Consider the following 14,795-nt stretch of genomic DNA (forward strand, 5'->3'; position numbering starts at 1 on the left):
CTTACCACCTTCAGGAATGGGCAAGGAGAAATGAACTCATTCACTTGCTGCACAGAACTCTGCAGTGAAACATATGTAGAAACTTACTTGTTCTCTTGTAAAACTGAGTGCTTTCTGGGCCAAACACAGCAACATATCAAACTCAGAACACATCAAACAGTTAGAACTAATGTTTATATCGGGGTTGATAATGACTTCAGGATGGAAGAATTCAGTTCCTTTCCATCCTAAATTTGGTGTTGGCTTCAGAACCACATACATAAATGAGATATACATCAATGGAAAATATCAAGTCTTGTTTGCTCTCACAACATAGCACTGGTATTTCCATCAGCGTTCTTGAATCTTAGTAATTATTTTTTTAAAAACAATCAGCCAAAAACTGTATTTCTCTGTAAATGGGTTAAAGCTTTACTGCTTTAAATGTTATGGATTTTTTCAAATCAATGTCTTTCACAGTTCCATTTTTAATCTCATCTGTAAGCAGGTAAATATTTCAGATTTTACAGACTCTGACTCAAACTTTATTTGAGAAAAAGAATGATGAACATGAAGCAAAATTGACTGTATCTGCTGGAACAGTCCAGGCATAAAGTTCCTTTACACTCTCTATTGCACACAATTCACTTCTTTTAATAGCTGTATTTGCTGTAACTCAATACCTGCTTAGCAGCTCTACAGCTGTACTGTTTGGCAGCTTGGGCTAAGAAGTGAATCAATCTGTATTCAGCAACCCATATGGAAAAGGAAAAAAAAAMCCCAGAATAKATAGATAGATAGATAGATAGATAGATAGATAGATAGATAGATAGATAGATAGAYAGAYAGATAGATATATGCAGAATGATACAGTGAATTGTGTCTAAAGGGTAACTTTTACATTGAGTATCTATGCTAAAAATCAACAAAAACTTTGTTGTAAAAAGACATTTATAAGAATACAGAGTGATTATTAGACATCTGATTTAACAGTCAAAGGCTTGGAGGATTTGGGGGTGGGTTAGGTTTGGTTTAGAATTTCTAGGGCTGTTTTTTGAGTTTTCTTTATTTTTTAWTTTTTTTTTTTTATTAAGTGTGTAACTACAAGGTAGGCACTTGCCCTGCATTGCTGGTGTTCCTGGATTTCTCTTTTAAAGTTACAGATGCAAAAACATCCTGAAAAACCTAAACCAAAGTTCTTTCAAAAAGTAGTTCCATCCAAATAGAAACCAAATAAAGCCATAAAATCAGAGACTGCTCTAAGAACACTGTAATGATCTCTAAGGTTAACTGAGTTTGCAATGAATTCTAACACACAAATATATTCTGTGTACCTTTTGGGTTTTCTGGCAATCATATCGCACAGTCTTGGCTATTACCCATATGGGAGTTTTGCCACATTAATGGARTTAACATGCTGCTTTTCTTTTGCTAGCCTGAGTTCCTAAATGATTTTAAAGATTCTTGTATCGCAGTTCTGCTTTCCATGTTAAAGCTGGCATATCTAGGAGCCACAGCTCACTGGAGGACACGCAGCATTTCAGCATTGCCTCAGAAGAATGTGTTGCTTGGGATGCACAAGTTCTCCATTTGAGCAAACCAACAAAATAAGTAACACCGAAATAAATATTTATCAACTCAGCTATACCGGACAGTGCTGGACAACAGACAGAATGTTAATGACTTGACTATTCATTCTTTTTATATGCCTCATTTAATTGATTAAAATCACATCAAACATGTGGGACATATATGTGTGGGACTAGTAAAGTCCTGCCTGGTCCAGTACAGTAAGAAAATCTGTTGCATGTGTTAATCTTCCCAGCAGAACATTACATCTCACTCTCTCTGCAAGATAAAAATAAATGTTTCTTTCAAAAATTATTTAGATTCTTCTCACACAGCTGATTCCCAGAGGTAAAGAAACTGCAGTCTCARGGGATCTGAAGTGTGACTGAATTTTCTGACATTTGTAGTAGTACCTTTACTTTTTTTTCCTCCTCTTCTGCATTTCTCCTACTCCCACCTAGGACAAGAATACTTTTTATTGCAGTGAGGTTCCACAATAAAATAACACCTCTCAGAATCTACTTCTGACAAAGCCTTTTGCTTTGTCCAATTGAACTTCTAATAAATTGCCTTCACTCTTACCCAACAGCACAAGTTCTCTGTGGCATGGAAAGTAATAATGTGGTAGATATTCCCCTTAAAAGATTTTATCATAGATACCGTTTCCCAGTACAAAACTGCTTCATATGTCGGGGGGGGGTCGGGGCGGGTAGAAGTAGGAGGGTGGGGAGCAAAAGGAGATAAATTGTCTGAGATCAGCACCAAACTTTGCCTCATCTCCCAAGGGAGATGAATCACGCACCCTGCTCAGAATAAACAYGTCCTCATTGAAGGGAACTGTTGGATGGATTAAATGGAAAACACCCTAATAGGAGGATTTTGTTTGTCTGTAGATGCCACTACAAWGCAAAAAAAAAGAAATTAAGTTGCATTAAGTTGCTGCTCTGTGAGTAAGTTACTGTCCCAAGTATATCTCAGGCCCTCTCAGTAAAAGCAGGCTCATTTTTTCCCCTTTGTGATCCAGTTTTTAAAGTATTCAGATTACCATTTAATTTTGCACTGTGAACATCTCATTGCTCTCCAAGGTATAGCTAATAGCCAGTTACTACCTAGGAATGAATATTTTGCACAATAATCCACTTTACTTTTGGATGGCTTAAGGAAGAAGATACGCCAGTGGAAAGGGAAGGGAGGAGAGAGAACAGACATTAGAGAGGGAAGCCAAGCCTGAAATGGGGTCAGTGGCCGGAAATGGAGCGGGGTGGGGATGGCTGAGTCTGTGACAGCAGGGGATGGTTCACTGCTGGAGCTGGCAAAGCATCCTAAGGAGAAGGGCAGCATAAAGCAGTGAGCACATTGCACCCCAGGTCATGTGAGGAAGCCACAGGAAAGACTACAGTGCTATTAAAACAGTGGATTTCAAATATATGAAAATTTGACTCAGAACAAMAATATGGCAAAAAACTGACTTAGTACTGACCCACAAGGCATCACATCTCTTACCTCTCATCTGCTCCAAGTCCAAAGGTCTCTCAGGTGAGACTGCATAATTTATAGACAGCTCTAAGCAACTCTAAATGTTTCCTTACACTCGCATGTCAGCTGAAAAGCACAATAGGTTAAGACTCCACCAGACTCTCTTTCAAGACTCCTTGAAACTCCAGAGAGCAAAGACGTGTTTATGTACTGCACTTGTACTCCATGAACTACACTAATTTTTAAAAAGTTCCTGATAGTTTTTTATTACACTGTGTTGATCACATTCTGTAAAATTCACTGTGCAGGTTTTTATAGTCTTCTTTTATCATCTCTGAATCCTTTAGGAGGATATTTTCATGCTTTAACAGGGCTGYGGAGATAAACTGGAAACCCTAGTACATTGTCACTAAATATCTAATACTAGATACTAAAATTTCATATTCTTGGAAATACCTCTTTATACTCACAGGAGATCCTCAAGTTTCAAGAGTTTTCTCCATTTTACCTTAAAAGCAAAGAATAACCTGCCGTCTCAGATAGAGAGCACAAGACTTGCTGGGTATTTACACTGAAAGAACGATAGTAAAACCATARCAATTTGAAATCCCTGTTAGCTGAGCTCTGTAACCCCAGCTATCAATGAATTTAAAATAATTGCAGTTATGCTCCTTTTTCCATTTCTCTTTACTTCTGTTAGAGAGGTATTTGCTTCATGTTCACAAGCAATTTAATTAATTCACAGTTKAATTAATTTCACAATTAGTGAAATAACTAGATCCTCACTGCGGCAGCATCACTTAATGAAGCTACTCTATTTCCATCATCTGAAAAAGTGCACTTGGTGTTCTTCTGCTCAGGCAAACAAAAAGGTCAAGTGACATATTCCATAACATAATACTTGTTGCAAGAATTTATGCAACAACATTTGAGCAGAAGAAAGGGACATATTTAGAGATATAATAGTGAAATTAGACGGCAAGTTACRATTCAATTACTGTGGCATCTGCCTTGTGAGTTCAGGGAAGAAGAAAATATAAACACTTGAAGAACTCAGAAAAGTGTTATTTGTTTTAGAGATATCACCTCTCCCCAGATCAAACATTCAGCTCTGGCACATCAGCTACCAAAATTGAAGACATACAAACACATTTATGCTTTATGTTGCATGCTACCTTCATCTATTCATCAGTGTTCTATACTTGTCTGAAAGTAACTTATGATGGACACTCATTTTTATGAGACAGCAGGAAGATCCTCTTTCTCYAAAGACTGTCCATTTTTTCCTTTACAATGGAGTTTAACCTGTATTTTTCCCTAAAATTCCCAGTCTCTCAGAGGGGAAACTGCTGGATCACTGAGGAATGTCTGCCAGTTGCCAAAGCAATGGAGGAGACCTGGGCTACCAGAGCCATTTCCTAAGATAAGTCTGCACTGAATTTGAACGGGGCCTCACGGACAGTCCTTTGAACTAACCACAGAAAGGCTGTCCAGGCTAAACACAGGCTGTGAAATGGGACAGAGAGCAGGAGAAACCTTATGAGCAGCATGAAGCTACTTTGCTAGTCACAGAATACAGGCTCAGACAGGGGAGAACCATTGGAGCACAAACTTTATGCTGCACAGAAGGCAGCTAAAAATTTCCTATTTCGTGTAGGCAGGAAAGTTCTCCAGACCTCAGAGTGTGGCTCAAAGAGTGAGACTTCAAAGGACCAGGCAGAAGACACAGTGAAAATGGTATCACAGACTAGAAGAACCACTGCTCCAAATTCCTGCTCCTTAAAATTTCATCATGCTGTTTGTTCCTTTTTCTTTTCTAATCATGATAGCAGGGTAATGGAAAAGAAAAAGGTCTCAAATTGCCCCTCTGCTTGTAGATTCTGTGATGGGACAGTCTGTTGCTTTGCCAGGGTAGCTGTTCTCACAGAGCTGCTGTGCCATGCTCAGTCAGAGCCCRTGCCCAAGCACAGCAATAGGCAGAGCTTGTGTTTGACATAGGGCAGCTGAAGACAGCTGTCCCCTTCCTTTCCTTGCTTTCTGAGCTGGGCCTTTCTGATGACTGATGCTGACCAGATGGGCCCTGATTTTAAAAGCCATGTGAAAAGAAGAAGGGATGTCTCCTGATGTGCTTGCACTGAAGAGAAAACCCACCTCAGGCTGTAACACACCAAGAGTTGTCCATTCGAAAAACAAAACAAAAAAMCTGGTTTCTTTATGTCAGTGGAAGCTGCAGAGTAGCTCACACTGGAACYGTGCACGCACACAAACACACAACAGGCCTCGCAGTGCAAATGAAGGGGCTTATTAGAGATGAAAGAAGGCCTCACATCATCCCTTCTAAGGGACCATTGTCTCCCTTTCTGCTACAGTGGTCTGTGAAGCTGTGGGAAACAAATGACCTCCGAGCCACAGCGCTGTGTGCAACTGCAAAAGAAAAGGGAGGGGGAGAGGGAGGGGGTTCCRTGGGAGGGCCAGCATCCTCACTCYCCTGTCTTCCAAAAGCATCCCCACCATGCATGCTGGTGCACAGCATGGACGTGTTTCACACGCCTCCATGCAGCTCCTGCTGCAGCCCAGTCAGTAACAAAACTGGAACCTCAGCAGAGACAGCAAGACACCCTTCCCCACAAGCACAAGGGGTTTTTCCACCTGGCTGCCCGGCTGGTTACTCAAGCTTACTGGCTGAAGATCTGCTTCAGACCCTCTGCTGCTCATTTGTACTTTTTCATACCATTGATAAGGAACAAAAAAAAAAAAATCCTGCTTCTCTTGGGAAAAAGGTAGACAGGAACAAACAAGAGAAACAAACAAGTAAATGAAGCACGGGGGAAAAGGGACAGAAAGGATTGGTGCAGAAGACAAGTACCTATAGCTAATGCTTATCCCATTTCCTTTACTGAATTTCTGGTTATGAGAGATAYTGGGAGATGCAAAGGTGAATTATACAGTATGCAAGCACACACACTGCCCATACTACTTTGAGTACAAAACACCCTCATCTAGTCTTTACAGACTCTTCTTTTTTTGCCTGCTCCTCATAACCTTCCTTCCAGTCATTTGATCAATCTTTAGATTGATAAAATAGACGACYGTTGATAAATAGAAGACCATTCTCTATTACATTCAACTCTGCTCTAAAGAACAAGRGTAGTATTTTTGATTAGGCTACATTCTACCAAGATGTGAAGTCSAGCACCTTTGGGAAGTCTATTGGTTCAGGAATCTGAATGAACTCAGTTTTTCACTCATAATCTGATTCAAGATTTCTGCCTTGATATTTGGATACCAGTCAACACTATGAGAGTGAGTAATCATCTCTCTGCCTACAGTCAGACCAGGCTGCCAGAGCTAAAGAGGATGCTCCTGGCTGCACCACGGAGGAAACTATCTCTTGGACCAAGAAGGAACAGCAAGGATACAAATATAGACAACATTCTATTGAGCTTCCCTGAATTTCTTCAAAACCTCTAGCTACAACACCAGAAAGTTCCTGTAGCACRTCACCTTTGAAATAACCATCTTCTTTACAGGCTGAAAAAGAAAAGAGTATCACCACTWACCTTATTTCTCTATTTAAAGGTTTAGGAGAAGCTCAGACACTTGGGGAGWGCATCAAGAAAATTGCATATGCTAGGGGGCTTTTAGTCATAGACAACTCTAAAATACATTATATTTGTAATTAAAATGTATATAGCTGCTTTACTAACAGCAACACCAACTGTAACATATTTTTAAAGAAATGTTAATATACTTYTCCATGAAAAATTCTCTGGCTATTTTGTTTAATACAACTCAAGCTGAAGACAGGCTTTTAAGCCCAGCACTACACTGTCTGACTTACAAAGGCATCCAGGAAATACYCAGGGCTAAACAAAACTGTTTTTAATTATTTTAAATTCATAAAAACAGCTCTGTGTAAGGTTCTGAATCCCTTTTTAGTTAATAGAAATACCCCTACAGCTGGAACCCAGACTACAGCTCAAACCACCTCTCTTTCCAATGTCAACAAAATTTTCCGCTTCTGTCACAAGATTTTGACAGTCCTTACAACATCAATGAATCAAGTCTTGTGGTCTCTCTAGAAAAGCTGCATTATCCACATAAAAGAGGAATCAGCAGAAAGACAGCTCTGGGGTAGTTATAACTCATAGGTTGCACTGCAGAGCAAAAAATGGAAATGGGGAGAGAAGCACTGCCCCTAAAGCTGGTCAACGGCTAAACACATTCACCAACAACACTTGGATTAAAAGTAGTAAAATAAATCCAGGACACAGAGTCATGTAGCAAGGAAAGGGAAAAGCTGGAAGAGCCCTCAGCAGCCCTAGCTCACAATCCATCAGGGGAGAGCAGAATCCACAAAGCAGCACAGATTTGTACTGACATTTGTTATTCCCCAGAACAGGATTATGTACTGTCCAGTGTAATTGTGTAAAAAAAACAACTTTCAGACTTTGCTTAGTCCTTCAGGAAGTTGATGGTAAAGTCATGCACAGAAGCCAGGTCTCCAGATGCCCAGTCCTGTAACTTCAGAACACTTCTTGTAAAAGGCTTGTGTGCATATGTAAGCAATGTCTATGTATAATAAATGCATAAGTGTCAGTACATACATGGATTGTATCTGAGAGCTTAGGAACCCAACCACAACACAGAGGTACRAGTTAGCATCTGAGAAATGGGAAGTTAAAACTCTGTAAAAAAACTGGGCTTTACATACTTCTTTTCACATTCCCTATTCTTGGCAAACCATTACACAAGTGGTTTTCACTATCCATTCAGAGTGAAAGGAAAAAGAAATCACATGAACAGAAAGTAGTGAACCGGTAAACAGGATTGCACACAGCCTTTAGTAAACTCAGATAGGGAATTGTCTAATGTTTTCTATTTATCTTGCTGATGGTCATTTCAATAGGCACCTACACACCACAAAATAAATTAAAATGATTGCACAATCTATGGAACAATATTTGCTAAGCACAGTAGCTACACAGCAACATGGAAGAGACAGTCCATAACCTTCAGATTAACTAGTGCCAAAGAACACTAAAACAGATCAAATAAAAACATCAAAACCCAGGAGACCACATCCTTGACTACAGCTATACACTGCCTATGTCCTCTGCAGGTAGTAAAGCATGATCATAAAAACAAACAAAACCAGTCTAAGGAGAMTCATTTAAGTGAAGTGAGGCCAAAATAAGGACCCAATAACGTCTTCCTCTTTTCCCAAACCAGTGCAAACAAAGGCACTACAAAATGGGAAATAGGCAGCATTGACTGATTCCATAAGGCTTTTCTTTTTGATTTTATTTTCAAGTTCCCYGAAACAAATGAAGATGCTTTTGTTCTGCTCTAGGACTGGTGGATCAACTTGCATCAAAAATAACCAGGGCAGCAGAGTGAAGGTGAGCTAAATGCAAGCACATTATATTCAGATCCATCCCAATTATTTTCCCAAAGAAAATACTTCCTGATAGCTAGTGAACAGTTTAAAACTCTGTCCTACAGAAGTACCAATCTGGCTCTCATTTTTGTGTTTCAGAAAACAGCTGTTTGTGTTTACAGTTACCAGCAAACAGTTCAGCTTTTTAATCAAACAAGAGCTGCTCGRGTGCCTTTGCCCATGGCTATGGGAATAAACCACTCTGGAAAACAGATCTTTTACAACATTACTAAAAGGCCCTCAGCGGATGCAGAGGATTTGAGAGGCATGCTTTTTGAGAAAACCAGATTTATAGYTTGCAGCATTCTCCATCCTGGGTCAATATATTGAGCTCAGCAGMAAACTTCAAACTCTCAAAATGGCTGAGAAGTCAGTTTTCTTTCTTCTTCTTTCTCCAAATTATGTTCTTTCTGTCTCATGTGCCTATATCCTCTAGCTTTTTTTCCTCACTGCATATGCAGAAACATGATAAAGTATTAATTCAGATCTACTATAAAACAAAGTTGGGCAGTCCAGAGAAGATGAAGTCCTTTTTCTAGCAATAGACTACATTTTCCCAGTATGAACWTTTGGGATGGCACTTGCTTAGAGGCTGAACAGAACATGTGAGCTCCTCTCCATATTTCCCTTTAGCTTTGAGGCAGCTGTCCCTGCTGCTGGCCTGCTTGGAGCTGCTCCTCACAGCCACAAGGCACATCCATGGGCAGTGCATGCAATTGTTGGTTTGTCACAAAGCAAGACGTGCTGCTCATTTCTCTAGAAGTGAGTTAAACACAAATATATCAATGGTGTGCCCCRGAAGTAGTCAAAATGACATGTATACTGGCCAAGATTTCTGTTTCTGGCACGTCCATCAGCCATGGAAGGAGAAGCAGGTGAGTTTAAATGCTGCAGCTCAAGATTCTGAAAGGCACAAAAGTGTGTCTCAGTGAGAAGCAACTACCCAGTTACTCCTCCTCCTCCCTATCACTGCCTGGCAGCATACTCACCTGCTGTATTTTGAAACACAGATCTTTGAGACAGTTCACTTTCTTTCCTCTACAGAAAGAAACACGACACACCTTGCAATCTTTGCTACTCCTGTCCACTAAGCCTCCCTAAGAAATGGCGATGTGATCTATGAAAACAGAATTCTGCCAGGAAGTTTTTTCTCTTATAGGAAAAAAGTCAGGCAGCTTAAAAGAGCCAATACACTAAAAAAACTCACTAGAAGTGCTACAGCAGCAGGCACAGGAGGCTTTTACTTGACTTGAGAGGAGCACAGCTTTTTTTCTTGAAGCCAGGTAACAGGAGGCATTTAGTTAATTGAGAAGTCTTTTTCATTCCACCAGGAATTCCAGGGCAAATTTGAAGACTTACGTCTTCAGAAAAATTTTAGGTAGTCTACAGATGCTTCACTAAACAAAAAACTAGTGAAGGCTACAAAGGGAAAGTAAACAAACTTGCGCTGGTCAACAGACTGATGGAGGCCATCAATGCAACAAACAAACAAAAAAATGGTCTGGACATGAGCAGCTGGTGCCAGACTCAAAGAATCACTRTGATTATCCCACCAGCAGGAACAGAGATTCTCCATGTTCTGCTRTTGCGAGGGGTGCTGCAGATATTTAGAACCCCCAAAACTTTGTTCTCCCACGAGGTTACTTCAAGTAGATCACTGCTAAAAGTTGCAGCTAGAGGCAACCTGGAGACATTGTGTTTTCATTTTATATGGTATTTGCTTCCTCTGGGATTCCCCAGCCAAGGTACTGCACAATCTTTCTCAAGAAAGCAACACTGTTCAGGCAATTCCCAAGACAGCAGCTAAAGGAAAAAATAATAACCTTTAGCAAAAAATACACAAACAACGATGTACAATATAAAAGAAAATCCACTTAGAAACAAACTAAACAGGAAACTGAAGTGTCTTGAGTTTAAATGAGGGGAAGTTGCAAATGAGTTCTGGCTCTCTAGAGAATAAAAGCATTTCAGCCTTATGGCCACTATCAGCAAAGATCTTTTTTATTCTATCTCCTCAAAACCTGAAATSCATGATCCCTTTCAAGTCAGCATGAGGGAAGATTAATTCCCTCTTCACTAACTTCTTGAGTCTCTTGCCTTAAACACAAGTTCAAAATTGCACACAGCACCCTTATACAACAAGCAGTTACTGGGTTTCATAATCTAGGTTATCCTTCCCAGGCAAATGCRGTTTATTACATGGAGGAATGCCAAAAGTTAAGTGTGTAAGTTTATACAGACATACCACACTATTTGTATTGGATTGATTAAAAACCCAGTAAATGAAAACAATTTAAAAAAGAATCTAAGAACAGAGCATTCTTTACATATTTGTAATTTTGGTTTCTAAAAAGACACACTTTCAAAAGTTGGATATCTAACTATTTTCAAAACTTACAAATGAATACTAATGAATAAGACAATCGGATAAAACATTASAGCTGAACTTTATGTGCAACTTATATTTCATTTTAAATACCTGCCTTCCATGATTTTTTCATATTTCTCTTCCAGGAAAACACRTTTGATACTAATTTCCATATTTTGTATAATCCAACTCACAAAGGCTCAATATACAACKAAAATAATTAAAATAACCCCATTTCTGTTGAAGTACGTGTTGCAATTGTTATTGAGGTAGAATGAGGAATGCATGACAATGCCCCCTGATCAGGTCCCAGTACATTCARTACTGAACTTTACTGTCCAAATTGCCTTTACTTTCAAAAAAGGAAGAAATTCAAACAAGAAGTTAATTTAATTATGCTGTATTTATAAAAGAAATTGACCAAAATAAAATTGATTAATAAAACAACACAGAAACTAAGTTTCCCATTTGAATGTCAGTTATCCTTTCAAAATTATGAAGATGTAAATTCAAGTATTTTGCTCAATGCCATTAAACCAACATCTACAAACTAGAAACACAAACATAGCATAGCTGAGATAATCATAAAGTTAACCTTCCTCTGAATGTTATTGAAAGGATATGCTCAAAATCAGAAGGATTAAAGCACAGAATTAATACAAAGTACAGGTCCTGGAGGATTTGCAGGTATTTTAATGAACAGTTTCTGCCTTGTGACATAAAGACCTAGATAATACCTGCACTGTGCAAGTGTTTTTCCCCACTGAGCAGCTGAGGAAACTGAGACATGTGATCACAGTTCCCAATTAGTATTCTCCTTGTTCTGATGGAGACATATGCGACTTCTATTACTCCTTTAATTCATCAGGTGCTTGTGGCTGACAGAGAAGCACCTGACTTTATGCTTTCTGGTCCTCTTTGCACACTTGCTCCCTGTGAAACCCTGCAGCTGCCCCACTGGAGCCACATTAACTTTGTGAGTAGCTCCCTGCTTCTCCTGTGGACATTCAGGTGAAGTTAGGACAGAGTTCTCTGAAGTGAAAGAGAGCCCCACAGCAAACATATCCAAATGTGTATTAAAAATGAGCATTAAGTAAAGAACCAACAGCCATATCTGGCAGACAGAAATCAGTTCCCCACTATCAGTGGTTATCACTCCCACAGCACTGATTGGATATGGGTAGATTTCTTCTTCCCCATCAYTCCAACAAAAAAACATGCACGTGAAACCCTTCATGTGTATAACCCTCTCCTTCTATACTCTACTTCATCTACAGGATACAATACCAGATTTTACATGCTCTACTCTCAGGAAACCTCTATGAATGAATCAAGCAACTTCTGACTTCTGTTTGGATAAGTTGAAATTGAAGCACCTTAAAACCAATGCAAGCWCATTTAATTTCCATTATTATTCTAGTCCTGATTATTCATAATAAGCTAAAACCGTTGTCAGAGAGAGAATGAGGAGCAGGTAAACGTGAATGATGAATGGGTTGATTCTTGGCACCTAGACATAAAATTCATTAAGCTATGGTCTGAAGTAATGAAGAAATTRTGATTCGTAGCTAAAATAAGCCAATGCTATACTGTTACATAATCATYCTCTTGCCCAAGCACAGAAGAAAGAAAAATTTCAGCTTAGTGATGTGCCTCCAACTTTCAGTGCTATCTGTGGCTACTTCTCAAGAACAATGTACAACTTATCCCCTGCTTAGGGCTGTTATTGAGCCTGTAATTAGGCAAAATAAATTGATGCTAGTTCTAGAATTACAAAACCCACAACCAYGTTTTCTCCAAGGCTGTCCAGCAAGAGCTACATACCTAGAAACCCCRACCTGCATTGGCTATCATCAAACTTGAACTTTTAAAACTTAGCCTCCATAAAGTGAAGTCAGAGGCACATATGTGATCATCAGCACAACACTGACATTTGCTACATTATAAGATYATGCCAGTGCTGGCTCCAACATGAAACTGCCCATAGTTTCTTATTCTGGTAATACCAGCATGCAATTTTTGGACAGATTCTGTAATGCATAGATGAAGGCAGTTGTAGRTTTTGACTTTTTCCAGCATTAACAGCCCCTAATAGCCTAGTTCAGCATAGACATAACAAATGGAAATGGCTTTAAATTATCCTTCCCCTGAGATGCAATTTCGTAAGAGAACAAACTCTATATGCACAAAGAGAGATTTCCAATGTAAACATGTGGTGGAAGCTAAAAGCTTCAGTTAGATTTAGGGCAAAGCAAGGGATTAAATTTCAAAGACACCCATTTCTTTCCAGTTCACAATACATATATTCTTTTCTGCTGACTTTTCTGCCCTTTGTGCTCAGAAGATCATGTGTATTCAAGAAATCACTTTTTAACTTTTTGAGACCTTACTGATCTTTGTCTCATTTTTCCCCTCACACAACAGCTCTGGCTGGGATGCAGAAGCTACAGTTGCTATGATGGGTAAATCATAAGAAGAACCAGAATCATAACCAGCATGTCTGTGAGCATTTAAAATTACCCTTTACATGTTCAGAAGGTCGACTCTAAAATTTTGATGTTATTAGCTAAATTGCAGTTCTGAAAGTGTGAGGAAAAAAGGAGGAGAGAATGTGTAGTAACACCATTATTGAAGATTCTTTGGGTTTTTTTCTTTCTCAGGGTTAATGTAATATAAGCCCTGATTTTGTATTTGGTAAGATGCCAAGCAGAGTTAGAAAGCAAAGTGCTTTACAGAGAGAAATCCAAYGCTAGTACTAGAAAAACCTGTGTTTATGAACACAATACTTTTACCTCTGACTTCTTWGTCCAATGACAAAAATACCTATGAAGACATTATATTGCATCCGTTACTATTTGAAGGTTTGACCTCATCATCTCATAAAAACACAAGACCAGATTTATATGCAACAGAAAACTTGCAGTCATTTTGCCCTGGTATTGACTTATTTCAAAACTGAAGTTTAGATCCCTAAAGGTTAGTCACCTTTGTTGGTTGGGCTTTTCTTCAAAGATACTGTTTTTAAACATTGCTAACATTCAGTGCTGAAACAGCACCCTAAAAGAATACAGTAATTATCTGTTTGAAGATGATATGGTTGTCTTTTGCGTTTGGATACACTGAATCTCTTACAATCATAGAGAACAAAAATTCTTTCCATCATCTGAAACCTATGGTTTCAGACAATTGTGTTTAAATAAAAAATATCCATATTTAAATACTCTCTGCAATAGACAAATTTAAGGACACAGAACCAAACAAAAAGCAGGCAGGGTGCATAAAGCAGCAGCAGGGCTATTATTATCAACATTTACAATCCAACAAAGGAAAGGAATACCCTGCATGTACAAAGGATTAATTTTGTTACAGTGATAAAGGTTTGTATGGGATGCAGCTTTACATCTCTTACTTGAACGGTTGTGTGCTGATGTAATTCTACCTTTGCCATTAGTCCTGAAGCTACACAGGCTGGTAAAAAYGGATCTAAACGTATCAGAATGTTCCTTTAGAAGGCTTCTTTAGATTGGTCTATCAGTTAATATTATTTCTCTTTTAAAGACAAGGCCTCATACAAMCACCAACCACAACCTTGAGCTGTTACTCTGTTGAATTTTAGGAGGATGCTGTGCCTGATATTTAATCCATAAAAACAATTTTCAAAATTGTCATGCTTTTTGAGAACCATGGCCTTGGAAATTTTGTTATGATCTCAGTAGAAAGTTTTATGTTTTAATGCCAGGATTGCAAATATCACAAGAGGCAAGATGTGAAGTGGATGATGTGTTCAGCTAAAGAATCGATAACGCCTGAAATTTCCAAGCTGACACTTAAACATGCAATTTTTTTACACATATTGTCTCAGAATTATGGCTAGTGTCTCCACCTTCAAATTTTATCTTGCACCTGAAGCTACTGGTGCCTAGCTTTTGAGTCTAAAGACCACTTTGGTTTTTTTTTTTGTTT

At 38.8% G+C, this 14,795-nt stretch overlaps 1 protein-coding gene across 1 annotated transcript in view; it reads right to left on the reverse strand.

The window, feature by feature from the left end:
- Window positions 1-14,795, reverse strand: part of RAD51B (RAD51 paralog B) — a 355,670-nt gene that overhangs the window by 174,896 nt on the left and 165,979 nt on the right. The window lies entirely within an intron of this gene.

This window comes from Malurus melanocephalus, unplaced genomic scaffold, assembly GCF_030028575.1.
Source record: "Malurus melanocephalus ecotype Western Australia unplaced genomic scaffold, MMel_1.1 scaffold_2, whole genome shotgun sequence".
In the NCBI taxonomy this organism is placed as follows: Eukaryota; Metazoa; Chordata; class Aves; order Passeriformes; family Maluridae; genus Malurus; species Malurus melanocephalus.